Here is a 27,977-nt window from a genome sequence, read left to right on the forward strand (position 1 = left end):
AGGCTGAAACTTGGATACCAGGAAACATCCTGTGCTCTTAAATGGCTGGTTGTTTCTGTTCAGATGGCTTGTGCTGGTGGTGTTCCTGGTCTAGGCAGCGGACCGCGTTCCTAGGCCCCTCAGTACAGAGGCAGCGAAGTCCGTGCAGACATCAGCCAGAAGGAGGGAAAGAGGGATCGGAAGGCCAGTTGCTGTTCAGGATTTAAAAGGCTTGAAGAGGCTGCCAACTGAGAAATGAGCTGTGCTGCTGCCCAATTATCCATCCCCCTTCTCTGGCCCACTGGTTCCCTGGTATCGATGCTCTGAGAGAAAGAAACGGTTCTTGGGCAGAGGTCTGGAAAGCAGCCTTTAGACCTGTTTGCCAGATTCTAACACTAAATATGCCGGGGTCCGCCCCTCTTCAGTTTCTGGAGGCATCTCTTTGTATACTGAGCACTTTGTTTAAACGCTTTTCTTTCTTTTTTTTTTTTAAATGTGACATAAACACATTCCAACCCCCCTTCTCTCTCCTGGACCAAACAAATAGATATTGTTCCCAAACCTTTCCCTGGCCAGGAGAAAAAGAAACATCCTATATTAAAAAAGGTAAAAAATATTGACTCTGAGACCCTACCTAATTTAAACTGTGCTTGTAAAAGTCTGTCAAGCAGGTCTGAAAAGAACAAATATGGAAGTCATTTTGGGTTTGAATCATATGATTCCAACCATGCTCAATGGATTCTCTGTTCCTGAAGAGGCATTTGGAGGTAAAGCGTTGAGGTATAAATCAAAGCATCGTTGAGCTGAACAGACGGTCTCCAGGCCTCATTTTGTTGCGTTGCTCAAGTCAGGACTGAAAGGGGTGGAACGCGGAGGAGGGGAGAGTGTCCCAGAGCAGAGCTGGAGCAAATCCTACGGCTCCCCCTGGAGACAGGGTCAGTGAGGCGCTCCGGGAAAGGAGCCAACACAGTGGCTTTCTTTGCAGGGAAGTGACATGCCCCTTGAAAACCCCTCACCTCAGAGAATTTCCTGGTGGGGCCTTCTGTTATTTACAGTCTTCAAAATCACCGGGCGAAGGGCTGTGGGTGTGTGTGTGTGAGATGTGCAGGAGAAGGCTGGAGGATGCCAGAGCTTGCACCAGGAGGTGACTTTGCTGTCCTTAGGGAAGGAGAAAGGACCAAGCATTTATTGAGCCTCTGCTATATTTTTGGTGCTTTATAAGTTATTGTATTAATCTTTATAATAACTTTCTGAGGTTGATATTAAGTATATTAAAGTCATTACTCACAAGAAATTTTAATATGAAACTAAGATGGGACAGGTAGAAAATTTCGTCTTTCCCTCTGTCTTCGTTTTTCCCTAAGGATGTCAGAGCAGAATGGCTTTGTGTGGCTGTGGAGGTCTGGGTGTTTGCAGAATGGCTATTCATTTGATCTTTCTGTTGCTCCAAGTAATTTCTTTAGGAAATCCTTCTCATTTCCTAACAAACACCTTCTCCTCCCTCTTCTCCCATTTCCCCGAGAGGAACCAGGATCTCTACTATGGAAGATGCTGATAACTGCCTTCTTCAAGCAGCAATGGAGAATATAAATGGGTTCTCTTAAATCATGGGCTGTCCAAGGAGATAAAGCTCCCAGACAAGACAGCCCTGGGAACCTCGTTTTCTTCTCATTTTGTTATGTGAGTTATTTGGAGAAGACTTGGAAAATATTCTGGCTTATAAAACCTCTGCCTCAGATGTTTGGAATGTGATCTGACTCCCAAGGCTGGACTTCATTCCTTTAATATGATCCAAGGTTCCTCTTAACCGAAAGTTTTTGTCTCTTTTTAAATCCCCAAGGACTCTGACACCTAAAGGGAGGTCTGGACCGTGGGAGCTGTAAGTACTGTTTTTTAAACAGATGTGGAACTTGAGGCTCAGGGAGCGTGTTAGTTTGCTAGGGCTGCTGTAACAAAACGCCAGGACAGGGCGGCTTAAACAGCAGAAATGACCTTCCTCACAGTCGTGGGGACTGGGAGTCCGAGACCAAGATGCCTCAAGCCTGGTTTCTCTTGAGGCCTTTTGCCTTAGCTCGTGGGCGGCCGCCTTCTCCGCCCTCTGTGTGAATGTCCCCTGCTGTTTCTCTCAGCTTATCAGGATACCAGTTACATTTGATTAGGACCCACCCTTATGACCTCTTTTTAAAATTTAATTTAAAAAATTGAACTGCAGTCAATTTACAATGTTGTGTTAGTTTCAAGTGTACAGCAGAACTTTGTACAGCAAAGTTATACGTTTATACCTATCTATCTACCTATCTATATATCCTTTTTCAGATTCTTTTCCATTATAGGTTATTACAAGATATTGAATATAGGTCCCTGTGCTATACAGTAGATCCTTGTGTTTATCTATTTTACATATAGTAGCGTGTACCTGTTAATCCCATATTCCTAATTTACCTCTCCCCCAACTCCTTTGGTAACCAGAAGTTTGCTTTCTACGCCCTTCTGGCCTCTTTTAACCTTAATCACCTCTTTAAAGGCCCTGTCTCCAAATACAGTCACACTCTAAGGCCCAAGGGGTGAGGGCTTCAACGTATGATTTTGGGGGAACGCAGTCTAGTCCATAGCAGGAAGTCATGCAAAGTGGCCAGAGTCACATCACTGGTAAGGGGGGAGTCGGGGCAGGAACCCAGGTGTGTCTGCCCATAGAGCCTGTCCCCTTGTATCCCACCCCTCAGGTGGTAGGATCATCAGGGAGATTCCATTAATGTAGGCTTCTAAGTCTTTTTACTTTATTCTCCAGCAAGTTCCTAAGACTCACAAGGTGTTTTAGAGATAGTCAAGATGTCTTCCTGTACTTTGTTATTTTGCTGGTCTGATTCTGATGAAGATTTTATCTAAACTTACCCCACCCATAAATAAGTACCCCCCTCCCCAACCATACTCCCACCCCCCACATCATCCACTCACATATATTATGCAAATTCAGAAAGTACAAATCTAATAAAACTCAGCTGACCTCAGGCAACAACTTTTCATTTGTTGTTACACTTGATTACAGACAATTTGTTCAGTCAAACTTGTATTAGTTATCAACTGCTAGGTAACAAATTACCTCAAAACCCAAAGCCTTTGAACAATGATAAATTTTAATTATATTTTAGTTTCTGTGAGTTAGGAGTTTGGGGTGTGTCCACTTGGCTGGGCTAAACTGTGTCCCTCAGAATCCCCTTTCTAGTATGTTTGCAGATAGTGTAGGCTCCAAGAGATGTTGCCTTGTGAGAGCTGGGGCGTGAAACACAGCCATCTCGTAATGCTTTCTCCCCATTATTTAACTGAACACAGATCTAGGTGCTGCTGGGAAGGGAGTTTGCAGATGTCATTAAAGTCGTCAATCAGTTGTCTTTAAGTTAGGGAGGTATCTAGGGTGGGCCTGGCTGATGCATTTGGAGGGGAGATTATCCTTTGTGGGCATGAGTTGAACAGTTGGAAGCCCTTTTAAAAGAGGGTTTAGGCAAGAGAGATGGGCGTCGGGGGAGAGTGAGAGAGGGCGGGAGAGAGAGGTGGCGTGTGAACGTGAAGGAGGCCCTGTGCCTGTGGCCAGCAGCGTCTGCTGCATCCATGGAGTCCCGCCTTGCTTGCTTTGCTTGCTTGCCGTTTGGTTTTGATCGTCCCTTCCTGACTGCCTGGGAACGACAGCCTTGATCTGTGTCCCGGGGGTTTCAGCCTGCTTGTGACCTTTCCTTCCTGATGGCCGACCCTATGACCTGCTAAGCCGGCCCCCACGATTACACAAGCCAGTTCCTTGTAATAAAACCGTGTATTTCCTTCTGGTTCTGCTTCTCTGTTTGAACCCTGACTTATACAGAGTGGCCCAGCTGGGCTGTTCGGGCTTGCGGTTTCTCATGGGGCTGTAGTCAGGATGGTGGCCAGTGCGGCAGTCATCAAAGGCTTGACTTGACCAGAAGTGTCATGGCCTTGGTGTGTGGTGCGTGCTTCTTATCTGCAAAGCTGATTTTACTGTAATGAGGACATAGTGAGCAAAAGGTTATACTCAGATGCCGGAGATTCCTGCCGTATCCCACCTTTCTTTGTCTGCCCGGACACTTGTCAACCCATGGTGTATGGCTTCTTATCAGGCTGGAGGTTCCTGCTTTTCTTCGTCTGCCTAAGACCCCCTTGTTTGCAAATGGTTTCCTGCCATTTGGCCCGTACCCGCCTTTCTCTGCTCATATCTCGCTATCTGCCTGCTCTAAGAAAGTGATGGCCAACTGGAGGCAAAACCGGAGTTGATATTACCCTTTTCACACCTCCCAGCTTCCTTATCTGTGTCATTTCCCCTTTTCCTGAGTCTTCATTTCTTTTTGCTCAGTGTTTTCATGTACTGATTTCTTTCCTCTCAGGAAAAACCCTCACATTTACTTGTTAGTGACTACCCTCCGAGGGAAGCAGTGTGTGGTAGGGGCACGGGCAGGGGCATAGTAGCAGTGGAACTGGGTTTCAAACCTGGCCCTGCTAATTGCATTTGACAGAGACTGCTGGACCCCACCTACTGCATCATCAGTGGAGAACTTAAAGGCCTTCAGAAGGAAGATATTTCTAGGTCAAATATACCTTCCAGATGTCTCCCAAATTCTATCTTTTACGTCTGTTTAAGTCTGTTTGATGAGAAAATAAGAACTCTTTATAAAAAGTTCTACCCCAGAAAAGAAACCCTATTTCCCCCTTCTATAGGTGTTAAAAAAAATCTTAAAAATTTCTCCCAGTGTAGAAGGGCATTAAATACCTTTTTTGCAGAAGGACTTGGAAGATGGAAAACCGTACATCCCATAATTCCAGGGATTAAAGCAAAAGGACTTTTTTTTTTGGCACCAGAGTAAATATGTCAAGTACAGCCATATTCGCATATGTTGTATTTTAAAATCATGCTTAAAATTGCCTCATTTATTCTGAATGTGGCAAGTGGAAGGCAAGGAGGTCACCTGTACAGCTGGTGCAAGTAATGGAATTCCCACCAGGCACATTTAGAAGCTCCAAAGTAATGTGACAGACAGAGCACTCCATCTGTTGGTGGCCCATTGAGATGGGCACCAGATTACAGACACTTTAATATGGGCAGTGTGTTTTGAGACTAACCACATACACTAATACCTTTAATTTTATTTGTCTTCCATCTAGTTATTTTAGAAATAGTCACACATATGAACTCTATAGCAGTTCACGTGCTGGTGAGTGAATATATTTCAATCATAATTATACAACATGAAGAAAAATGGAGACATGTTTTGACACAAGTTGCTTTATAAATCATGCCTTCCTGAAAACCGTTTAATAAAAGCTGGGTAGCAGTTGATTCATGATATTCAAAATGACCGTGAGCAGCTACATGACGAATGTTTGAGATAAGAAATGTAATAAGCCATTTCTAAAACATGCTGTCCTTTTAAACACGTTGGATCATTGAAGGAAAAACAGGTAAATTAAACAGAAAAATTTGAGGAAAAGGGAGGGTATAGCTCAGTGGTAGAGCACATGCTTAGCATGCACAAAGTCCTGGGTTCGATCCCCAGTACCTGCGTTAAACAAAGAAACAAACAAACCTAATTACCCCCCCCAAAAAATAGAAAAAATTTTTTTAATGAGTTATAAATTATAACTGAAGGTAGTGATAGGATAGGTTAGGTTATTGCAACTTGCACTAATAACGCTTAGCATCAATATTTTAAACCAATTCCAGCAGCCTTCACCTGGAGCCGCAGTCCCCAGTTGAGATAGGTCCTTTGTGAGGGGTGTCACGAGTAATTTGTGACTAGTGATAGTTACCAATGTTTTTAAATGAATCACTAGAAATTAGAGCAGACATAAAGTGATCTATACAGCGTGGTCATTGAGGACGTGGACTCACTGATGTTTCTGTGAGTGCTGGTGGGAGTGAGCTGGATGGAGGTGGGGGAAACACGGACAACCTGCAGCACGTTTCATCTGTGCCAAAGCCCTCAGTCTCAGCGCTGCACGTGGATGCCACCCATCCCGTGTGCGGCAGCGGCTGTAACAGGGCTGGGAACTGCCAAATACTTGCTGAGCAAAGGCTGACCATGGCACTAGAGACCCTTGTGGGCTGGCCTCGTATGGTCACCCGTGCTTCTTGGTTAGCTTTTAAAAATATAATTAATTAATTATCTTTTAATTAAAAAAATTTTTTTGGTAGGGGGAGGTAATTAGATTTATTTATTTATTTTTAGTGGAGGTCCTGGGGCTTGAACCCAGGACCTGGTGCATGCTAAGCACACGCTCCGTCACTGAGCTACACCCTCCCCCTCTTGCTTAGCTTTTACTGGCTCAATCTCCAAGGTAAGAGATGCTGCTTAATGTTTGGAGAGGCCCTGTTTTTGATATTGATTGTTAATTAAGCCTCCTTCTACAATACTTGCATGAAGAATGCTCTCAAAAGAGAGTGCTTGCCTGTCCAGAAATGCATTATTTTCCTGGATTATTGACTAGGGGTCCGAGAGAAGCAAAGTGTGATATGAACAAAGGTAAAAAGTAATTATGGGCTCTTTCCTGAGCCCTTTGTATGATCTGTCACGTTGCACATCCCTTAAATGTTTCAAGGATACAGTAATCCATACAACGCTCCTCTGAGGTCTTACTATGAGCATTATTATTTCCATTTTACAGGTTGTACAACTGAGCCTCAGAGAGATCAAGAGTCTTGGTCCGGATCCCAACTATTAAGTGACAGAGTCAAGTTCAAACCCATGTCTTTGTGGCACCAATGGCCACAGTCAAGTCTACTCTGTTCTATTTTTGCAAAGTAAAGGGCAGGGTCCCACACTCCACGAATGTGCCAGTTCAAGAGATGTAACAAAAGTGGTCATTCTATACTAGTATTGATTTACACTTTAAAGGCTTATTACTGATTACAAGACTTTTCACACATACTGTCTTACTATCAGAACAGCTAAGGAATGCCCTTCTCCATGTGTAATATCTGTGCTTGTGTGTGTGTGTGTGTGTGTGTGTGTGTGCTGATGCAGAGAAATGCAACTGCATTCTATTCCTTGTGACTCAAAATGTGGAAACAACAATAAAAGTTGTTACAGTTTCAAAGACCCTCATTTAGATTGACCTGAAGCTAGACAGGTGTTTCCTAGTAAAGTAAGAAACAGAGCCCAGCACTGACTCTTTAGACATGACCCAATTCTTGGCTTCTTTTCAATTCTTGATTGAGCGTCTCTGGAGAACCAGGATTGTGCTCCAGGTGGTGTGAAATCCAGCACCTGTGAATCTTGGCCCCCAGATTATATTGCCCCCCCACCTGTGGACAGAAGGCATCAGAGGGTCCTGCTGTAAGGACCTGGGGTCACAGAAGCAGAGGGAATGTAGGGGAATGACAGTCAGGAACTTTCCAAAGTATCGCTTCAGAGGTCATACGTTCAGCATTCCACAAGTATTAACTAGGCCCTGTGTACGTACTAGACATTTTGGAGAACGAGAGATGAGTCATGAGCTAGACCTTCAAAGATCCGGTGGTAGAGGCATCATAGATGAATGCCTTACCTGTGGCATAACTTGAAACCCTGGACCACAAGTTCAGCTTTCCTTCCCTTGTGACTGCTCACCTAAGTGTGACCCAAATCCACACCCCATGAGAGCGTGTCAGGTGTGAGCCAAGATGAGTTGCTCCCAGAACTGGCTCGGCTTCCTCCTGCCTGGAGGGGAAAGTATAAAGCCACCTGGGACAGGAGAAGGGACTTCTTACAGAGGACAGAGTTCGTAGAACGTATACTAGCGCCTGGTCCCTCCCCTTTCTCCCTTCCGTAGGGGCACAGAGGGTGCTTGTGCTGCTCTCTGCAAGCCCCGCCAGCCTAAGGGGTTCCCGAGAGTGTCCCTTGGGATCCGGAAGGTGATTCTAGAACACGAAGCTGTTCTTACCAGGAGCTCCCATGAAGACTCAGGGCTGACAGATGTGCCTTGCCACAGCTGGGTGTGAAAGAACCACGGAGCGGTGCAGCTGGGACGGATGGAGAGAGGGTCTGGGGCTCAGGAGTAATCAGACGACCTCCGGGAAGCCCTGAACAGGAATCTTTTACCATCACGCGAAATTGGGCTCCACTGGAGGGAGATGAGATCGGTTCTAGAAAATAGAGGGAGTTACTATTTGGTTTGCACGTGTGAGTCCTGGTGTGCAGGTGTCTCCCTGCTCACCGGCCCCGGCCCCGGTGGGAGGGTTGGGAGCTCTCACCCTGTTGACCTCAGGCACCGCCATCTGATGAATGAACCATGAGCAGAAATGGAGGGTGGCTCTTCCAGGCAGAAATCTTAAGAAACATGACTGGTCATGCTTCAAAAAAAAATTTTTTTTTAAACTAACTTTTACCACTGTGGAAACATGTGTTGGGGTGCAGCCTTACATCAGCCTGGACTCCTGACACTCTCCTTGTCAATTTATGACGAGTGAGAAGGAAGCTCCCTTCGTAGAATCTCTTGCAACTTTTGGCTTATTTGTTACTGTTATAAACTACACTTTTCTAAACAATACACGGAGTGAACGTCTTGTCCGCATGACGTCGTATACATGAATCCGTTAGCGACAGCTATCCTTAATTTGTCAAGAGTGTAGTTGGGTTAAACTTCAATCTGAGGAGGAAGCATGTGACCCGGGTTTCTGCAGGGCTCACTCACTGCCTTCTCAGCGGCATCTGTGACTTTCTCCTTGTGTCACCGTTGTCAGTGACATATTTTAATTCCCCTGGGATGGAGATTCCTTGAGGATAGGAAGCAGGTCTGCCTTGCTTTTGAGTGAAAGTTCATTCTTTACAAAAGCCATGTCAGCTAACAGTAGACGCTACTGATAGAAGCTGCTCAGTCTGGAACCACTGAAGGCAGAAGCACCACACGTTTCGGAAGTCACGGTTTCCTAAAATACAGACACATTCTTTTCGTTATATTACAGAGATAACTGTCATGTAGAAAAGGAGCCTGTCTCCGTGGGCTAAATGGAAGATTTTGCAATTGTAAACCCTTCAGATAAAGGGAAAATTAAAGAAAGATAATACTATTGTTAGCTCATGTGTATCTAATATTTACATGGGCCAAACACTGTTACACTTACACTTGAATCCTCAGAAAAATCCTACAAGTTAGGTGTTGCTATAAATCTCAATTTTTCAGACAAAGAAAAGTAAGCACAGAGAAGTTAAGTAACTGGCTAAAGGTCACACAGTAAAGTGGTGGATTCAAGATTCGAATCTAGTCTGGCTCCAGAAATCTTACTCATAAGCACTGTCCTGGGCTACTTAGCACGCAGCAGGAATGTTTTTGAGGCTCCAACTCTCAGCACCCTTGTGTGGGAGCTGCCTTTATCCATTGCTCATGTTAAAGAGTCAGGCTTTGGTCTCTTCTGTAACTGCATAGACTAGAGATACACTGGTCAATGATTTGTCCAATGAAATATTAGATAGTTTTCTCTAGAAAATTTGAACCAAGAGACATAGAGTGTGTAATGAGTTAGGGTATGTGTAAGGCAACAATGATACATTGAGGATCTTCAAACTGTATCTGTTTTGTTTGGCCCACAGAGTGTTTTTGAAACTATTTGAACCAAAGGTGAAAAATCAAAAAGGGAGCATGCATGGGGAAGGCAAGGGAAAAAAATCATAAAAAGTTGTCCATGATAAAAAGTAGCATGTATAATAGTTCACTTAGGTATAATTATGCTTGTGTGTGTGTGTGTGTGTGTGTGTGTGTAAAAAGAGGTGCATAAAAACACGGTCACCACGTGTTCACAGTGCCCGGAGCAGAGCAGTGGGTTTCACGTGATGACAGTGGCCAGGGCTGAGCCCTGGTCGCCTCCTTTAGACGTGGTGGATGCTCTAACCTCCACCACCGATCGTTCTTTACACTTGACCTCATTTGCTCCTTCATATTCAGTACCTAGATCTGTTGGCACTTGAGGAACTGTCCTCTAGAGGAAGGTCAGACGGACTTGGGCTTGGCAGCCATACTGGGTTATGTGAAACCTACAAAAGCCACGTTGGGTAAGGTGAGCCGTGCAAGCTTGGGATCTAGAGCCGTGCCATCTAATAGCACTTTTTGTGATGATGGAAATGTGGCTAGTGCAGCTGAGGGAACTGAGTTTTAAATTTTGCTTAATTGTAATTAATTTTAATTAAAATAGCAACATGTAGCTAGTGGCAACTATATTGGACAGGAGAGACAGAGAGAGAGAAGCAGAGATGAGAGAGTTTGCAGGGGCTGGAGATGTTCTGAAGAGAGTATCCATGGAGGACTTGCTCTATTAGCAAAAGAAAAAAAGCCCCCCCCCCGCCCCCGCCCAAAGCCACTCATAGCCTCGACCTTCAAATGACATATTAGGAAAGAAGAGCGTGAGGAGGAGCGGGATTGGTGCAGGAGACTTCCCCTGGGCTGGCTGTCGGAGGTTCCGCATCTCTCCCCCTTTCCCTTCCTCTTTCGAAGGGGGATGCAGGAGGTCGGCACGGAGAGGTGCCAGGCTCCCTGAGCTTGCAGGTCTCAGAAACGGGTGCTCGGCTCTCTTTGGGAAGTGTCAAAGGAGGGACGGGCTGGGGACGCCCCTGGCAGCAGAGCGAAGGCAAGAGGCTGCAGGGGGACAAGAGTCTCCCTTGGGCGAGAGAGGACGCTGAGGAGGGGCAGCGGGGCCCCACCTACGAAGGGCAGCTCTCTTCAAGGGGAAGAATCTCTGTGGGGTTTACTTCCAGACACCGCTGCCGGAGTGAGGGGGTGGAAGACCCCAAATGTGCCCTGTGAAAGAGAGATCTGACCCCAAAGACAGGAGCACCATCACTACAAGGCCCTTGTCCCGCTGCTTTACGTCCCCCTCCTAAGCCCCCCAGTGAGGAGACGGGACGAGGGGAGCTGAGACGGGACGAGGGGAGCTGAGACAGGCCGTGGGTTTCCGCCAGGAAGGCCGGATTACCAGTCTCAGTTGGGGACTGCTGAGGGACATGTTTCACTTCTGTGGGGAGGAATCAAGAATTCGGTTTGGGAAGGTGGATAACGACTAGCCAGCCACGTGGAGATGCTGCGGGGAGAGTCCTGCAGCAGTCTGGGGCTCAGGAGCCAGAGGAGACAGAAACGTGAGCGTGGTCGGCACAGACGGCATTAAAAGCCCTGGGGCTGGATGGGCTCATCTGGGGCGCGAGTCCGGATGGAGTAGAGGGCCGAGGGCTGTGCCAGGGCCAGGGATGGGTGGATTCGTGTCAGGTGCTTCGGACAGGGCCTGGCACACGGTGAGCGGTCAGTAGCTGCACTCTTGAGTTGGGAAAGGACTAGTTGGGGAACAGAGGTTTTCTTATGGGGCTAAGATTCTTAAATTTGACCTAAATGGCTGTTGCAGCTACAAAGGGGGCCCGTGTTCACCGCAGGAAGAACAGGAGGCAGACTCACTTATTCACATCCGTTATACAGCCCTCTTCCCAAGGAACTGACTGCAGGACTTGTCCTGTTCGAAATGTGGCATCTGGAGTGAGAGGAGACAAGGGTGGCATCGGGGTGGCCCGCTGGTCACCCAGACAGAGCCTGGGCAGGCAGAAGCTGGGTGTCGTTGTTCTGTTCTGGAGTGTAGCCCTCAGCTTCACAGGGGCAGAATCTGTATTTTGACATTACCACTGGGTTTGGGTGTGGAAACCCTGTGCAAACTCGGGAAAGTCTGACGAGTGCACTGCAATGCCATTTTAACAATTTAGAGTTGACAGTGGTTTCTCTCCATCCCAGGTCCCGCCACCCTCCTCTCCCACCTGGACCCTCCCACAGGAGCTCCCAACTTGCTCCTCCACCTCCACTCTGCCCGCTTCCGTCCTCTCTCCACAGGACGGCCAGAGTGATCTTTAAGGAACACCAGTTGAGTCATGTCCCTCTCAATCTTTAAATCCTTCTGGGACTGGTCACTGTCAGCATAAAGTCCAAGCTGGAAGGCGTTTGGCCCTGCCTGGTCTGAGCCCTGCCTCCTTCTCCAGCTTCATCTCAAGACCCCCGCCCCCCTTTATCAAGCCCCTCCTGCCCCCAGGTCCCCCTGCCAGTGGCATTCTTTCTCAACTCTTTGCTTAGTTTCTGCATGTTTCAAATGTCAACTCAAACATCTCCTCCACACAGAGGCCTATTCAAAGCCAGCCCTTCTAGTTATTCTTTCTTACTTCGTAGCCCTTAATAAAATATATAATTACTCATTTATTTGTATGCTGACTTGGTTGATGTCTTCTCTTGGGCCAGACTTCCAGTCTGAAGTTCACTACCGTATTGCCCAGCGCTTGGCGGAGTTCATGGTACATAGAAGCTGCTCAGTTAGAGTTTGCTGCATAAGTGAATGTCAGGAGGACTGGAATATTATCTCTATGGTTCAACAGTAACTTCCGTCAGAAATTTACCTGGGAAGCCAAATTACGTCCCAGAGCATCAGAGCCGGGGGCTGGCTGGGGGACTCTGGTGTCTGGTGTCGTATTCTGTTTGTTTGTTACATTTGTTTGTTTGTTTTATTTTTTAGATTCCACGTCTAAGTGAACGCATACAGTATTTGTCATACAGTGACCTTCTTCCCTAAGCATAAAGCCCTCCAGGTCCATCCATTGAGTGTCTGTATCTTTTGAATTGGTGTTTCTGTTCTCCGTGAATGTACACCTAGGAGTGTAATTGCTGGATCACGTGGTAGTTCTACTTTTAATCTTTTGAGGAACATCCATACTGTTTTCCAGAGTGGCTGCACCAATTTACATTCCCACCAACAGTGCACGAGGGTTTCTTTGAATCCATATCCTCATCAGCACTTGTTATTTCTTGTCTTTTTGAAGACGGCTATTTGGGCAGGCGTGAGGTGATATCTCACTGAGGTTTGGATTGGCATCTCCCGGGGACGAGTGACGTTGAGCATCTTTTCCTGTGCCTGTTGGCCGTCTGTGTATCTTCTTTGGAAAAATGTCTGTTCAGGTCCTCTGCTCATGTTTAAATTGGGTTGTTAGTTTTTCTGATGTTGAGCTGTATGAGTGGCGTCCTTGAATTATGAGGTCCTGGTGCACCCACCTGTACTCTAAGGATGCGTCTGCCAAGCGGTCTGGGTACTAAGTCCTTTGCATTTTTCCCGGCATCAGGCTTCCTGTTCCACTAACACACCCTCTCACCACGCAGCCCACCGTGCTGCAAACAGACGCAGTCCTGGGCTTCTGAAGCCGTGGCTGGAGTTTGGGTGTACGGACACTTCTCAGCCATTTCTTTCAGATTACTGCTTAGGGTGGGTTACCTTTTCTGACAATTGATTTTAGTTATTGAAAGTTTTTTCCAGTTTCAAGTTTAGCCTTATCTTCAGTTTTGGGGAAACTTGTTGCCACATACGCCAATGACATAATGATATGAGACTTGAAAATACTTGCCAATTCTGGCTTTCTGGTGTAAAATTCAAATTTCCTTAATCTGTTAGTGGATTTAACCAAGGCAGAATATCTCAATTCATAGAAACCGACCATGACAAACTTTGAAAACAGAGCTAAATCGAGGCATAATGGTGCTTTTCTAAGCATTTCTACCTTGTTGTTAATTACCTTCTTAGACATACAAACAGCCGACAGTGAAAGAGCAAATCTAGTTAAAGTAGAAATTAGCTGCTCAATCGAGCGTGTGTCAAAATACAGAATTTACAGTGTGTATTTGCTTGAAGTCAGTTCTTCTTCAGGAAGTCATTTGAATACTGTTACAGTAGAGACCAGGAAAAAAAGTCTGGAAGGACCCAAACAAGAAAACCATCTTTAAAGAAATATCCTAAAACTATTATTTCCATAATTTAATACATTTTTTTATGAAAGATGCACCCACTAAGTTTGCTAGACCACAGTCCGTCGCGCACCCTGTGTGGCTAAGTCCTGCCCACGGCGTGTGTTGCGTGTGTGAATGATGGGAAGCCAAGTGACAGAACTTGTGCAACCTAAGGAAACATTCCGGAGCAATGTAGCATTTAAGCTAAGATATTTTAACGGAATGTGTTCAGACCGCTTAAGGATAAAAAGTGATTTCACAGGATTTGTTACTATTAATCACTGCAACCCTAGTATTTAGTAGATTCTAGGAGCAGGTGTTTTCAGGATTATCCTAATGACAAAGGAGAACAACAGACACGTTTTAGAGTCAAGTTATAATTAGAGACAGTTAATGTAACATTTTAAGTTAGAATAAAAGGGCAAGGTTAGCATATTATAAAGTATTATAATTAACGTGTTAGATGCAGACACAATAGCCTTCATCTTACAGTTACTCATTCTGCTTACAGTGAGTCATTGGTAACGGATTCAGACTAAACTTAGGAGAAAGTGAAAAGCATCATTGCTGAATTCCCAGTGTCTGCAGGGAGAAAGGATGAACCATATCTTAAGAGACCTCGGGAAAAAAAGTCCATTTAAAAAATGCCGAGACCTGGGTTTATTATGATTCTCCTGGGGCACACACTGTGAAATGCTATTTTCGCACAAAGTGGAATCTGAAATTTGAATCCTGTCGTAGCCACACAATGCTGAGAGTCCAGATCTCACAGGGAGTAATATTTAAATACTAAATGTCTCTGTCCAAGGCAGAGATGACAAGGATAAAAATGACCCCATTTCAAGTGGAATCTCTGTCCTCTTTGTTTTTTAAACTGGGTTAAATTAGCATTTTTGTTCCGATTGGCCTGGAAGAATACCAAGTAAATATGAGAAGAAGCAAGGAGTTTGAAACTATAATGTTCACAGAGTCAAAATGATTCTCCATCTCATGGAAGGCCCCTCCTTTTCATGGGACAATAGGATTCTTATTTACAGGCTGTGGGACCAAAATGACTGAGGGGTCCATCGGTCAAACTGGATGCCTAGTGAGGGAGGGGCATTTTAAGGGTAGGGGAGTAAGAGGTACCAACTATTATGTGTCAAATAAACTACAAGGATATGTTGTACAGCACAAGGAATAGAGCCAATATTGTATAATAACTATAAAATAATGAAAATTGTGAACCACAAATATTGCACACCTGTAACTTATATAATATTGTGCATCAACTGTTATTCAATTAAAAAAAAAACCTGGATGCTTAGTGCAGTGAAAAAACCCAAAGAGATGATTACCTGAGGTTTTTGCTTTGCAACAAACTGTTCTAGCATCAGAGAAGTGGTTTTGTGGTCATCCCTGCTTGGCCCTTACGTCCGTTTGAGGACCTGGGTCTTACACGGCAGTCACCGGGTGTCCTGGAGCTCTCGCCTCCGGGAGGCGCCCTTTCCTTGTATGTGTAAGTGAGAATCTCCAGGGTCCCGCGCCCGCCGTGTTAAGAGTATTGGAGGAGCGCACCATGAAGAGCCCCTTTCCCTTAAGTTCTAAATTAGCGGAGGACAAACACCAGGGATGTTTTAGCACGTGTATATGCAAGTGGTCGCAGAAATGGGCCAGAATACCGGCTGGCAAGAGCGAAGGCGTCGCGGCAGGTGCAGGCTGCTGTGCCCAGGGCTCGGTCACGTGAGCTGGCGCAGCCGGTGGTGCTTGGAGTGTCCTTGTAGACTGAGGCGTGTGCGGCCTTTGGCAGCCCCACAGGCAAATTACAGCATGGACATTCTTTAGGATTTTGGAGCAAAGCTCCGCCATCCCTGGTAGGTGGCCATTCTTTTGAGAAACAGCTTGCGGCTTGCTACTGGGTCTCAGGAGAGACTCAGCACTTGGCCACCAGCCATCGAATGAACCTGAGCTGCCTGTTGTGAACCGAGTGCTGGCTGGCCCACTAAGCCACAAGGCGGGGCACGCAGGACAGCTTGAGCAGGTCCTGGAGGCGCAGGCAAGCTGCACGAGCAAGTGGCCCAGATGCCCGCGGCCCCTCCTCCGGCTGCCTTGCCTCCTCTTTCTCAGCCTGCACGTGCGGCCTCATGGGGGCGTTCCCTCTGACTGATGTTGACCGAGGAAGAACAAAATTCAGGCCTGGCTGATGGAGCTGCATACATGCTGGCACATCCCAACGCAGAGAGCCGATGCTACTGCCATCTCTGAGGGGCTCTGATGTCCGGGGGTGCAGCAGAGTCCTGTTGCTGGACAGTACTGCAAGGAGTGAGTGCACCTAGTGACTTATCTTTCCTGGAAGAAGAGATGGCCTGAGATATGGCCCTCCACTGGTTCATAGGCAGGGGCTAATGGTTTGACTAGATGGTCAGTGTTAGGGACTGAATGTATCCACCTGAGAAGCGCAACTGGAAAGCTGGTCACAAGGAGGTGCATGGATGGGTGTGTCTGAGTGGTCGCAGAGCGTGGAGATGTTCTGTCCAGCAACGAGCAACCTCAGTAGAGAAAATCTTAACAACCAGGTGGACAAGGTACCCTGCTCTGCGGACATCAGCCAGGCCCTTTCCCTCGTCATCCTACCCCTGCCCAGTGGGCTTGTGAGCAAAGTGGCCGTGGCATCACCGTTGGAGGCTTTGCGTGGACTTAGCAACGTGGACTTCCCACTCACTAAGACTGATCTATTTACAGCTGCTGCTGATGCCCAGCCGGCCAACAGCAGAGATCAGCTCTGAGCCCCACGACATGGCACCATCCCCAGGGGGACGAGACACACACCTGGTGGCAGGTTGATCGCGCTGGACCACATCCATCTTGGAGGAAGCAGTACTCGGTTCTTACTGGAAGTGACACTCTTGATATGGATTTGCCTTCCTTGCCCTCAGCGCTTTAGCCAAAACCACCATCTGTGGACTTACATGATACAATTCGCATCAAGGTGGTCCCACAGCACTGCTCCTGACCAAGGAGCTCATTTAGCAGCCGTTGCAGTGCAGCAGCGGGCTTGTGCGGATGGGATTCACTGATCCCACTGTGTTCCTCATCACCCGAGGCCTCTGGCTTGTCAGAATGCTGGAGCAGCCTTTTGCAGATTTAGTTTTCATGGCAGCTGGGTAGCAACACCTTGCAGGGCTGAGATAAAGCCCTCGAGGGTGCGGCGTATGCCCTCAGGCAGTGACCAGCATGTGATGCTGTTTCCTGTGTCACTAGGGCCCCCGGGTCCTGTGTGGGAGGGGGTGGTTCCTTCCACCACCACCCATGGTGAGTCACTGTTTATTGACTAGCGTGGCACGGGGTACCGGTTACTCTCAGAGTTCAGGCGTGTTGTCGCTGACCCACTGGCACATCCTGTTGGCGCCAGGCAGCAGCCACGCCCAGGGCTCCCCCAGCGTCTGCTGGGTCACCTTCCTTGGCTTCTCAGAACCCCAGGCTCCATGGTGAGAGCGCCAGCTCCTTCTGCGGGTCACCCGTGTGGCTGAAGTTGGAGGTGGCAGGAGAGGAGGCTCCAGTTTGCCCTTGCTCTCCCCTTTTCATGCTCAGCTTTTCTTCCCAACCTCTGGTCCTGAGGCTCTACAGAGACTTCAGGCGCACAGCCAACAAGGAGGCAGCAGCTCCCACAGGATTCCTCAGCAGCTCCCATGCTCGTCTGCGCTGTGATCCCTCTGGTAATTCCCACGCAGTGGCTCTGTGTGTCTGACAAAGCCGCAGTGACGCAGCATCCCCTGACCTCTCTGAGCATTCCCGGGGAGGACGTGGTCCCCTTAGTCGTTTCCTGGTCTAGTTCCCACTTCTCAGGATGTTCACATTCACTCTCACCTTGACTCCTGTGTCTGTGCCCTTGTCTATGCCCGAGTCAGTCAAACTGCAGAACTTCAAGTCTCCTCCTTCATTTGCCTCCAACACCACTCAGAAAAGCAGGGGATTTCATTAAGATTTCATGGTAGAAATGGGAGTTGCATTGAACAAAATACCTATAGCAGGTGACTTGAAGTTGAATATTCGTTGCTGCTGTTTTGAAAAGTGCAGCTGCCTGGCCTTGTGCGGACTGCCTGTGCCCCCTCCCTTCTTCTCTACTCTCTTTGCCTCTCTGGTCTGCAGTCCCCTCCTTGCTCCTGCAACTCAGCATTCCTTTCATTAAAAAAAACAAAAAAACAAAACGTAGAGCAATTGAGCTCTCTCACCGTCCTGTCCTTAGTCGTGCTTTCTTTTTTTTTTCTTTTTAACATTTTTTAAATTGCATTATAGTCCGTTTACAATGTGTCAATTTCCAGTGTAGCGCACCATTTTTCAGTTGTACACGAACACACACACATTCTTTGCCGCGTTCTTGTGTGCCTTCCCTTTCAGAGCCCGGGAGGCCGGCAGGGGAGCAGGGGAGCCTTGCTGCCAGTGTGTAGCCCCCGTGCCCCCGCCTCCACATCCTGGGCTCCCTTACGTCAGCCCTCAGCGGGAAAGGACACCGTGTCCTCTGTCATCCTGTCGCAGGTTTACTCTAAATCAACTCTATAAAACCAAAGCCTTAAAAGAAAGGTTGGCAAAATGATTGCTACGGGAGATACAGGTCCTGCTAGGAAGTAGCGTTGGGAACGGTCTGAGATACAGGCAGTTCGTACCGGCTGTGGGTTCCAGCGTCTCCCCCGTTGTGTGTAAGTTTCGAGTTACCCTTCTAGAAGCTTTCACTTCAAAAGCTGATATTTCACTTCTGTAAGCGTAAAAAGGACACCCCAGGCTGTGCCTTCGCATGGGAAATTCTGGGCAAATTGTAGCCTATCTTTCTCCCCTTTGAAGACGTGTGTATTTGCCAATTTTTAAAATACAATTTAAGAAAGCAACTGAAGTATAGCAAGGTGGGTATTTAAATTCAGAGAAGGAGGAGAAACTACAGATGGAAATTGAGAAAGATGGGGGAGTTATTTTTTTAATTTATCAAGACGTGAACATAAGCACCTTATTTTAGCAAAAGAATGGCTAGTTATAGCTATGATGAATTTATCATTACATCATCAATTTTTATATGGTCCCAGAGCTTTCCAGGATATTTGAAAAAAGACTCTCCAAATTGAGACTGAGAGTGTTTCATTGCCTCTTTGCTGATAGTGTGCTACAGGTCAAGTTATAACAAAGCGATAATAATGTTTTGAATTTTTAATTTGCTAAGTTAAAAAGCAAAAGGAAAACTTACTTCTTTTTGATTGGAGAGATTCTAATCACAGGTTTTTACATTCTCAGTGTGTGGCTCTCTTGCTCGCCTTTTTCTTCCGCTACATGGAAGGGTAGGAAGAGGAGCTCGGAGGGAGAGAAGGCAGGCCTGAAGGAAACGCCTTCAGCAGCCGCTGTGCAGGAGGCCAGATGCGGGGAGACCCGTAGGTTTGGTTCCCTTAGTGCCCTTGGCACCCAGTTGACTTGACGTCGCCCAGTGATGTGACCAGAGCCCCAGGACTCAGAATGCGATGCAGCTGCTTCCAGATTCTACCTGAGGAGTCTGCTCGTTAGAAATTGCTCTAAAGCAAGGGTTTCCTAACCTTTTCTGGTTCATGGAGGTCTGGAGATTCTAAGGAGGTTACAGACCCTTTCCGGAGACGAACGCACAGGCGCGTATGCACACCAAAATCTGCAAACGGTATCAAAAGATCTGTGGCCCCCATGGAGAGCTACCCGAGGAGCTCAGGTAGAGTCCCTAAGCTAAGCCGTCGTCTGCTGGAGAATTGCCAGGGCCTTTCTATTCTTGAACATCAAGCTACCCTTTCAGGCCTGGTCCTGGTGGCCCTCAGCTCATCTGGGACTCAGAAGAGGAAAATGTAGATTTATATAGCCTACAGGTGTTTCACACAGACCGGGTGAATTCCAAAGTGAGGGCGGCCACGGAGAAGCCACGTTTGTTTCTAACTCGGTGCTGAGTTCCAGATGCATAATGGGTACTCAGTGAGTAAGTGCTGAAAACTTTGGCTTTCGAGTATGAGGTTGTAGGAGAGGGAGGTGTGAGATCCAGGTGGGCTGTCGTGTGCTCCCGGGGAAGAGCTTGAACCGCAGGGAAGATGTACGACCAGGTGTCTGGCCCCTCAGTGACCCTGGGCTAAGCCGTCGGCAAGGGACTCCTGCCTGCCTGCAGCCTCAGCCATTACCGGAGGAAACCTGGGATTGTATGAGAAATCTGAGCGGTGGGTAAGGCTGCAGGGGGACCATGAAAACTGGCAGAGAGGTTGCTATAGTGATGGTCCAGGTGTTGAGGTAGAAAGGCTAGTCCTTGGGCCAGGGAAGCGGGAATGCTCCCTCACTAAGTGTCCGCAATGTGGAGTAAATTGGAAAGAAGGGGTTATCCGGTTTTTAATCCTTTGTCCTACCCCAGTAAAACTGGGCAAAGTTAGTGCTGGGCTTTCTGAGGGAGCAAGTAATTTACAACCCTTTCCATCTCAAACTCTGGACCAGTTGAGAAGTAGACACAGGAGTCAGCCTGGAAGAGCCAGACAGCTTTATTACCCTAAAAGCTCAGGAGTGTGGCTTGAAACATACACCAAAATGAATTTCTAAAAACTTGTCTTCTAGGTCCCCTCCCCTGCCATCTCCAGATCACGGAGCCCACCTGGGGAATATCAGAGCCAACCATCACAGTTAGAATCCCAGTTTTGCTACTTACTAGCTCATTTGCTGTGTGATCCTGGGCAAGTTACTTTCCCTTTCTGTGCCTCAGGCTTCCCATCTATTAAATGGGGATAGTAATCATATTTAACTCTTAGAGTGATCATGAGGATTAATAAGTGTGGGGTCAAACTAGGCTCTGATGATGATGAAGATGGTAATTATTGGGCAGAGAAGACACCCATCCAGCCAGCTGCATGGAGGACTGTGGCTTGCTTCAAGCCCAGAGGGACAGGTCATAGGTAAGCAGTGACGTGTACACATTGACTCTGTCTGGTAGGGAAATTTGAGCCAGTGCATGTCAGACTCATGTCATATCATCATCAGTTAGATGACTCTCTGAGAGAGCCTGTGAGAGTGGGAAGTCCCTGCTTCACGCATTGAGACAGACTCCCCTCCAGTGAGGAACAGCAGGGTGCTCACTCCCTGGGCCTCCAGACACCTCGTCCCTCAGGTTCTTTCCTTCTCACTGCCTATTCCTGCTTAGCCTCCTTTTCTTGCTCTTCCTCTTTCTTGAATCTCTAAATTTTGGAATTCTGCGGGGCTCAGCTCTTGATCTTTCCCCCTTTCTCCCCTTTCCCCTTTAAGTGATTCTGTCCAGTTGTATCTTTAAAAATATCGTCTATACCCTGATGATGCTAAAGTTTTTATTTCCAGCTCTGACCTTTCCCTCGACTTCCAGATTTACTTTCCCAGCTGCCCACTTGACAACCACACTTGGGTATTAAACAGTCGTCTTAAACTTATGATGGCCAAAGGAAAACTCGGTCTCTCCCCAGACATGCTCCTTCTCCAGCGTTCCCTGTCTTGGTAAATGACACCCTTATTTCCTGCTTAGGAAAAATACTTTGGCATTTGTCATCGCTTTTCCTTCACACCCTCTCATCCAGTGCATCAGCACATCCTGTCAGGGCTGCATTTAAAATACATTCTGAACGCAGGCACTTTCTCCATTTCTCCTGCATCCAGCCTGGTCCGCCAGCACCCCTGCCTCCCAGACCATGCTCCTCCAGCCTGTAACCGAGCTCCACTTCGCCCCCTGCAGTCTGCTTTATGCACTGCAGCCAGGGCGATCCCTCAGCATTGTAATCTGATCTGCTCATTCCCCTCTTTTGCTAATTGCCTACCTCCCCCACTAAGCAGAACAGCACCTGGCACCTAGTAGGTGTTTAATAAGTATCTGTTGCGTGAAAGAAAGAAGGGGGTAAGCAAGCAAGATGTCTTTATGCTCAGAGCATTAAATATCTTGTGATCAGATTCTCTCCAATAAAAAAGATTATTCTCTTTTTTGGTTGCACGAGGAGGTAGGTGTCCACCCTTTTCCTGACCTCCAAAGAGAGCTCTGCATTTTGTCTTCTCCTTAGATGGGAAACCTTGCCCCCAAGGGAGGGAAGTGGACTTTGGTAATAGGGAAAAAAAGAGAGTTGGGGCTGGAAGACAGGAGAAAAACTGCAGGATCCGTGTTTTGAAGAGGGGGTTTGGGGAGAAGGACACGGGCGAACACACACTCGGGAAGATGCATCTCAAATTACTCCTTCAGGACAGACTCCCCAGAGTGAAATCACTTGGTCACATGATCCAGATACTTTTAAAACTCTTGATAAAAAGCTGCTTTGGGGAGGGGTCATACCATTTAACCTCCTCCATCCTCTAGCCCAGAAACTTGAAAAGATGGCTGTATGTGTTGCTAATCTTCGCATTGTCTAGCTGAGGAAATGGCATTTTGGTAAAGGTAGGTGGTTGCACAAGTTGGTAAATATCCTGTCTGTCCATCTCCGTATGACGTGCTTTCCTTCACACGGCGCCACGGCTCAGTGTTGAGAACCAACGGATGTGATGAGGTTGGGCTGAGAGCTGGGTGTCCTAGGCGGAGAGCTGGGGACGAGGCGAGTGGGCTGGATTCAGGCATCAGGGATGCAGAGAGGGCCCCTAGCGCCTTTCTCTCGCCGGCTCGGGAACATCCAGGCCCTTCCCTGAGCGCCCGCCCCCGGTCTGCTTTCAGCTGACGTTCACGTTCTCAAGTTTAACCTTGTCAGGCTTGATGATCAACAAGGTTGCAATGAGTATTCATAGAAATCGGTACAGAAGTTAACGTCCAGATCCACATGAAATGCGGGCAGAAATGAAGACAGTGACACTTACCAACCTTGACAGGAGGGACGGAAGCCGAAACTCTACAAGGAGGCGTTTGCAGCTCTCATCAGCGTGGTGCAGCATACCGCACACAGCACACGCGCTGGAAATCGCAGGATCTAAGCGTTATGGAAATGACAATGACAACTTGAGGAGAGCTGTTGTCACTGTGGAAGACGCTTAGACACATGCACTGATTTTCAGTGTCCTCAGGAGTCCCTAAGTCCTTGGCTTTAGGTATTTCTTTTGTAAGTTTGCAAGGCATGTACCAAATTCTTCCCAAATCTTCTTAGTCCTTGGATGTTTATGGCCAATTATAAATAAGTAGAAAAACGAAAGGAGGAAAGGGGAGATGACAAATTTTACAAATACTTTTTACTTTTCTGTGCTTTCTGAAAAAATAGAAATAAGGCACACACTCATATAACCTAGAGGCTAATCTCTATTTAAGGCGCAGTGAAGAAGAGAGGAACTCATAGTATACGAAGTGGAAGGAAGTCCCCTTAATGAATATTCAAAATGTCCTCACTCGAAAATGCCCAGTTTTCTGGCTTTGGTTGGTTTTGAGTGCTTGGTGTTCACGTCATACCTGGGGGAGGGTATCCGCTCTTCTGTGCTTCGCCAGTCCCGGCTGCTGTGATCGGTGCGTCCCAGAGGCACTATGTTATCTGTGCATCCGACCCATGGCTGGATGACTCCTTCTTAGGAGTCCAGTTAGAACTGAGCATCCACAAGAAATGCAGCTTCTGGCGCCTTTACTTTATCTCTCATCTGGAAATGGTTAAGAAGCTATCACCAAAATGATAGAAAATGCATTCAGGAAAGAAATTAGGTAAAAATGCATTTTTATTCATACGAAGACAAGACTCTCAGATGGTTATTATGGCCAGTAAAATTTGTTATTACTGTTCGTATGCGTGCTTTTTCGCTGGATGCTAACGGCAGCCCTGAGAGTAGACATGATTGCTGTCTCTAGTTCATAGGTGAAGAAACCGAAGCTCGGACAGGGTGAGGCGGCTGGCTCCTGGCCGCACAGCTAGTGAGTCGTGGTGAGAGGACGCACGCCTCGATCTTCTGAGATGAAGCGATTTGCCCTTTTCATTACTTCATGTTCCCTTGGTTTAAGCCGAGGTGTACAACTGACGTAGTCACGCTTAAGTATTATTTTATCTCGTCATTATTATGTGGAAGGCGAAGGGGCTTAAGCCTTGCGGGTCAAATATTGGAACGTGTTTCCAGCTAAACATGAGAAGCCAAGAAGTGTGAAAGTGCGACCCTCAGCTTTGACCATTAAGATGCGAAAATAATAGTCCAGTCTGGCCGACATTCCGCGGGAACAAAAGAAAGCAAGTGTCAGGAGGCATGCGTCTGATTAAAAGTGACAGAAGACTGGAAAAATCTGACCACAGTCCCTTAACCAAAGAGGGGTTTTACTGATTGATTTCCAATAAGGAAGAAGCCCGGAGCGGGGCGGCCCACGGCTGGGGAAGCGTCCCCACGCGCGTCAGAGCCTCGGCGTCTTCTGTCCTCCCTCTGTCATCCTGAGCAGGGCTTGGTCTTCGGGTTTGTTGCCTAATGATTGCAAATTGGCTTTTTCCACCTCTAGCTCCGTATGCACATCTCATACCAGAAGAAAGGCTCAAGCTGCTTGCCTCAGCCTGCCTTTTCGTTAGGGAAAGGATGCTTTCTCCGAGGACTTCCTTTTGCATCCGTAGTTCAGCGCTGGGTCTCAGGGCCACCCTAGCTGCAGGGGGGTCTGCGAAGGAGAGTATTTCAGCGAAGTGCACTTCCATGCTGAACAAAAACAACACAAAATTATGTTAGAAACAAGGGAATGGATGTTTGGTGAAAAAAAAAATCACGAAGTTCATACAGTTTTCTGATTTTTGTGTTCTTGGTTGGGAGAGGTTTGGAGTGAGAGTGTAAATGAATAGTTAGGATTGAAATCACTCAAGCCAGGCGCTCAGTTGGGAGAGGCGGCTGAGGAGGGCACTTGGGTGTGTTCCCGTGAATGGGGAACCGGGCAGGCCAGCCCAGGCTGGGCTCACTGGTCACTGGCACTGACAAGCAGAGTTAAGTGGCCGGCATGCTGGTGAGGGGCTGTGGAAACACGGGGGTGCCCAGTCAGGAAAGGATCCCCAGGGAGGGTCAGCACCAGAGAAAAGGCCAAGTCAGGCAGTCAGAGTGGCTTCGCTCCCTTCCTGAGAAGCAGTCTCTTGCCTGCCCTGAAGTGGTCTTGTTTACAAGCTGCCCACTGACACAGCTGAAGGATGTCTCAGGAAACTGGTCTGTTCGTCAGCAGAAGAGCCCCTCATGCTGCTAGTTTTTTGTTTTGTTTTGTTTTGGTGGTAACGTGGATGATTACAGGAGCAATACAGGCATGGTACTGTTGGAGCAAGAGGACCACCGTTATGCAATGCCCCCTTTCCTAGGATGAGTATATTCCGCTCCATTCCATTGCTTGCAGAGCATACATCTTGGAGTTGTTGGTCTAGCTGCTAATCACCTTTGCTTCCCCCTGTGTCTGTGGTGAAGAGCACCAGGCCTTTGTAGCATTGCTGGCTGGTCACTGGGAGGTACGCCTGTGGCCACAGAATGGCAAGGCTGCCTGGGGACGTGGTCTGTGGCTCTGTGCCCCTCAGCCCCATGTTCAGGCCATCAGAGGCACATGGAGTACACTACTAGAGCCCACAGCCACAGGAGCCGTGCCGGGGCCACGGGGATGCGGGCTGCCAGTAGGCTGGTTAGGGTCTGTCGTGTGGAGTGATGTGTGGGAGGTCACGCCTCAGGTGGGGCTGAAAGATGACCAGAGGCCCCTACGCTGAAGGAGAAGCCAGGAAGGAGAACTGAGACCCAGATATCGAAGTGAGGGGGACAGTCTCTTGGTTAGATGAGCTAATCCACAGGCGTGAGCAGGGGAGATCTAGCTCATAGAAGCCAAAGTCTAGGGAGACCAGAGCCATGAGGGGCAAGCCAAGGGGTGGGTGCTTGGCCCTGGAGGGTACAGTCCTGGGGCAGAGTCATGTGGCATGAGCACCAGCTTGGGTGGTGATGGCGGCTGGTCATGGGCTGGGAAGGTGCAGGAAATGTGGACGTCAGGTTCTTCCCCTCCCAGGGCTTGTGTGTCTTGCAGTGGCGGCCTGAGCTGCCCACTGTGCACGCGGTCAGCAGGGTCTGCACACTTGGACTCCCTCTAAGGGGATTGTTGGAAGCTCTGCCCTCATTAGGGAAGTACTTTCTAATCTATTTGGTGCAAGATGTGGTTCAATCTCTATATGCCTCCCCTTTTCCATTGTTTAAAATGGGGACATTTCCCACTTGGTGGCTCCTGGGAGAGATGTTATGAGTCTGAATGAGATTATGCAGTCCTTCCAATTCCACCGAGGAAATCGCTATGTAAATTCGATGTATTGTTATTCATGACATGTGTGATTGAGCTGAAAACTCTAGCTACTACCCAGCCATGCAAACCATAAAATTAGACTTCCTATACTGTGCACTGTAATTCTCTTTCTTCCAGCAGAAACCACAAACCAGTTTTGCCTTACAGAAATGTGCTCCCATCCAAAATTTTTAACATGCATTTTAAAGACAGGCTTAGTTTTACTGTGAAGTTATATCTGAGTAAAGCAATAGCACCAAGGAAACGTGTCTTACACACAGGACCACGTGTTTTAGGTGCTCACCGGGAGCTGGTTATGAAGATCAGCGATCCAGATAATCTCACAGCTTTCACATCATTAGTTCAATTAAAAACTAATTTTCAATAATATGATTGCAAATATGTTACATCCTGAACTTACATATATCCATGCTATGGGCATTATCTGATTTTTTTTTTGGATTACTCTTTAATTCTTTAACAGTTGCAGTTTTTCTTTGCAAATGCATTATGGGTAATTTATGTTGTTTTGACTGTTTCTTTGATATAATTTGTAATTCTGCACCCAGAGTTGTAATATACTACAGTTTAGATAAATGGCATGGAAATACAGAGGTTATCTATGTAAAATGATTCATATTTCAATATAGGGACTTCTGTAAAATGAAAAAATAATATATGTATTGCTATTAATCATTCTTTTTACGTTATTTTTTTCCTTTACTGAGATTTGTTGCATTTAGTATTGTAACATATTTCCAAAACACATTAGTTAAATGGAGCTGAGAATCATGCATGCATATTTTACGGAAAAATGTGCAGATATATTTTCAATTTTAAGCCATAAACTATGGCTTTTCTTGCATGATGAAAATATTCTGGCCCATTTAAAATGAGTTACATAATAAAAGTGATGTGCAATAGTAATTTTACAGTGCTTAATAACACAAAGTGGTTTATCTGAAAAATGCCTTTTAAAAAAGGTTTTATGCAAAATTCAAGCACTTCTGTTCTGTATAGAAAATAAGTGAGTGATACGCAGGTGATATCAGAAATTGAAAAGGATTTAAAAAATGATTAAAAAGCCAGACTTGGAGTTTTCTGCCTCTGTTTGCTAGAATTAGGAAGCAGTGACACATTAAACGGTGTTATGCTATTGACAAGCAGGGCAGAGTGACACAGTAGAAAACGTTAAATCCAGACTTTCTCTAATACAGGTTTTGTGGCTTCAAAAAAAGGAGTATAAAGGGTTATTGAAGCTTGTTGAGTATGCTTCTTATTGTCAATTCATGTCTCCGAAGAGAGTTTGCCCTTGCTCACACAAGAGAGGAGCATTTACATCTTCAACCAGACGCCTGCCGAAAGTACCTTTAACATGCAGACTAGCCAAGGGAGTCTGCCTGCTTCTAGTCACCATCAAAGCAGAGAAGCTGAGGAAAGTTTGCACACATCTCCGGCACTGGCCTTGAGCATCCCTTAGATAAAGAGGCTGGGAAACCATGTGAGAGAAGTGTAGTGTGTTTATTAATGAAGGTTGGTCTGGGATTCATTTAGAACGGTCCAAAAGATTAAAACAAATTTGAAAGAAGCTTCCAGTGTGAAAATAGGTGTGGAAAATTAGCTAGGATCAAATTAATTACTAATCCATTGGGAAAAGTATGACCCACCATTTTTTTTAACCTGAGGACATGGTAAAATAGTGGTGGGTTAAAAAAATTGCATACTAAATAATGATCAGATGGTCAGATGTAATAAGATTCCAGAACATCCTAATTGTCCCAGTGAGGAAACTCGGCATGGTTTTTGCGGGTTTTATCTACCTAGCGCCGTGCTTCGGTCTGGGCGAAGTTTGATTTGCACTTGGTGAAGGTTTTGGCTGTATTGCTTTGCCCTGGGCAGCCTTAGATCTTTTCATCCTGACTCAATCTCTCATCACCAAGTTTCTACAAGGACGCAGTTATAAATTTGTTGCTTCTCAGATGTCTTTTCCTTGATAATGTAACTTAAAAACAGGCGTAAATAAAGCACGAGCCCATTGAACACGGCACAGATA

At 46.8% G+C, this 27,977-nt stretch overlaps 3 long non-coding RNA genes across 5 annotated transcripts in view; 1 reads left to right on the top strand and 2 right to left on the bottom strand.

Annotated features, from left to right (window-relative positions):
- The first annotated feature begins 1,750 nt into the window (after positions 1-1,750).
- The window catches only part of LOC140700092 (uncharacterized), a 33,571-nt gene continuing 7,344 nt past the window's right edge, over positions 1,751-27,977 (top strand). Inside the window, exon 1 of the long non-coding RNA XR_012078292.1 lies at positions 1,751-1,858. This is a non-coding gene — a long non-coding RNA (uncharacterized lncRNA). The remainder of the gene's footprint in view (positions 1,859-27,977) is intronic.
- Positions 3,093-8,286, bottom strand: LOC140700094 (uncharacterized). Of its 2 annotated transcripts, XR_012078297.1 has the most exons (3): positions 8,210-8,286; positions 7,900-8,101; positions 3,093-3,984 (listed from the first exon to the last, which is right to left on the bottom strand). It is a non-coding gene; the product is annotated as an uncharacterized lncRNA (long non-coding RNA). The 2 variants fall into 2 exon arrangements; XR_012078296.1 differs by having other exon boundaries at positions 7,900-8,241.
- LOC140700093 (uncharacterized) overlaps positions 23,371-27,977 on the bottom strand; it is a 180,540-nt gene continuing 175,933 nt past the window's right edge. For both annotated transcript variants that reach the window (XR_012078294.1, XR_012078295.1), the window contains one exon: positions 23,371-24,336. This is a non-coding gene — a long non-coding RNA (uncharacterized lncRNA). The remainder of the gene's footprint in view (positions 24,337-27,977) is intronic.

Source organism: Vicugna pacos, chromosome 12 (genome assembly GCF_048564905.1).
Source record: "Vicugna pacos chromosome 12, VicPac4, whole genome shotgun sequence".
Classification (NCBI taxonomy): Eukaryota; Metazoa; Chordata; class Mammalia; order Artiodactyla; family Camelidae; genus Vicugna; species Vicugna pacos.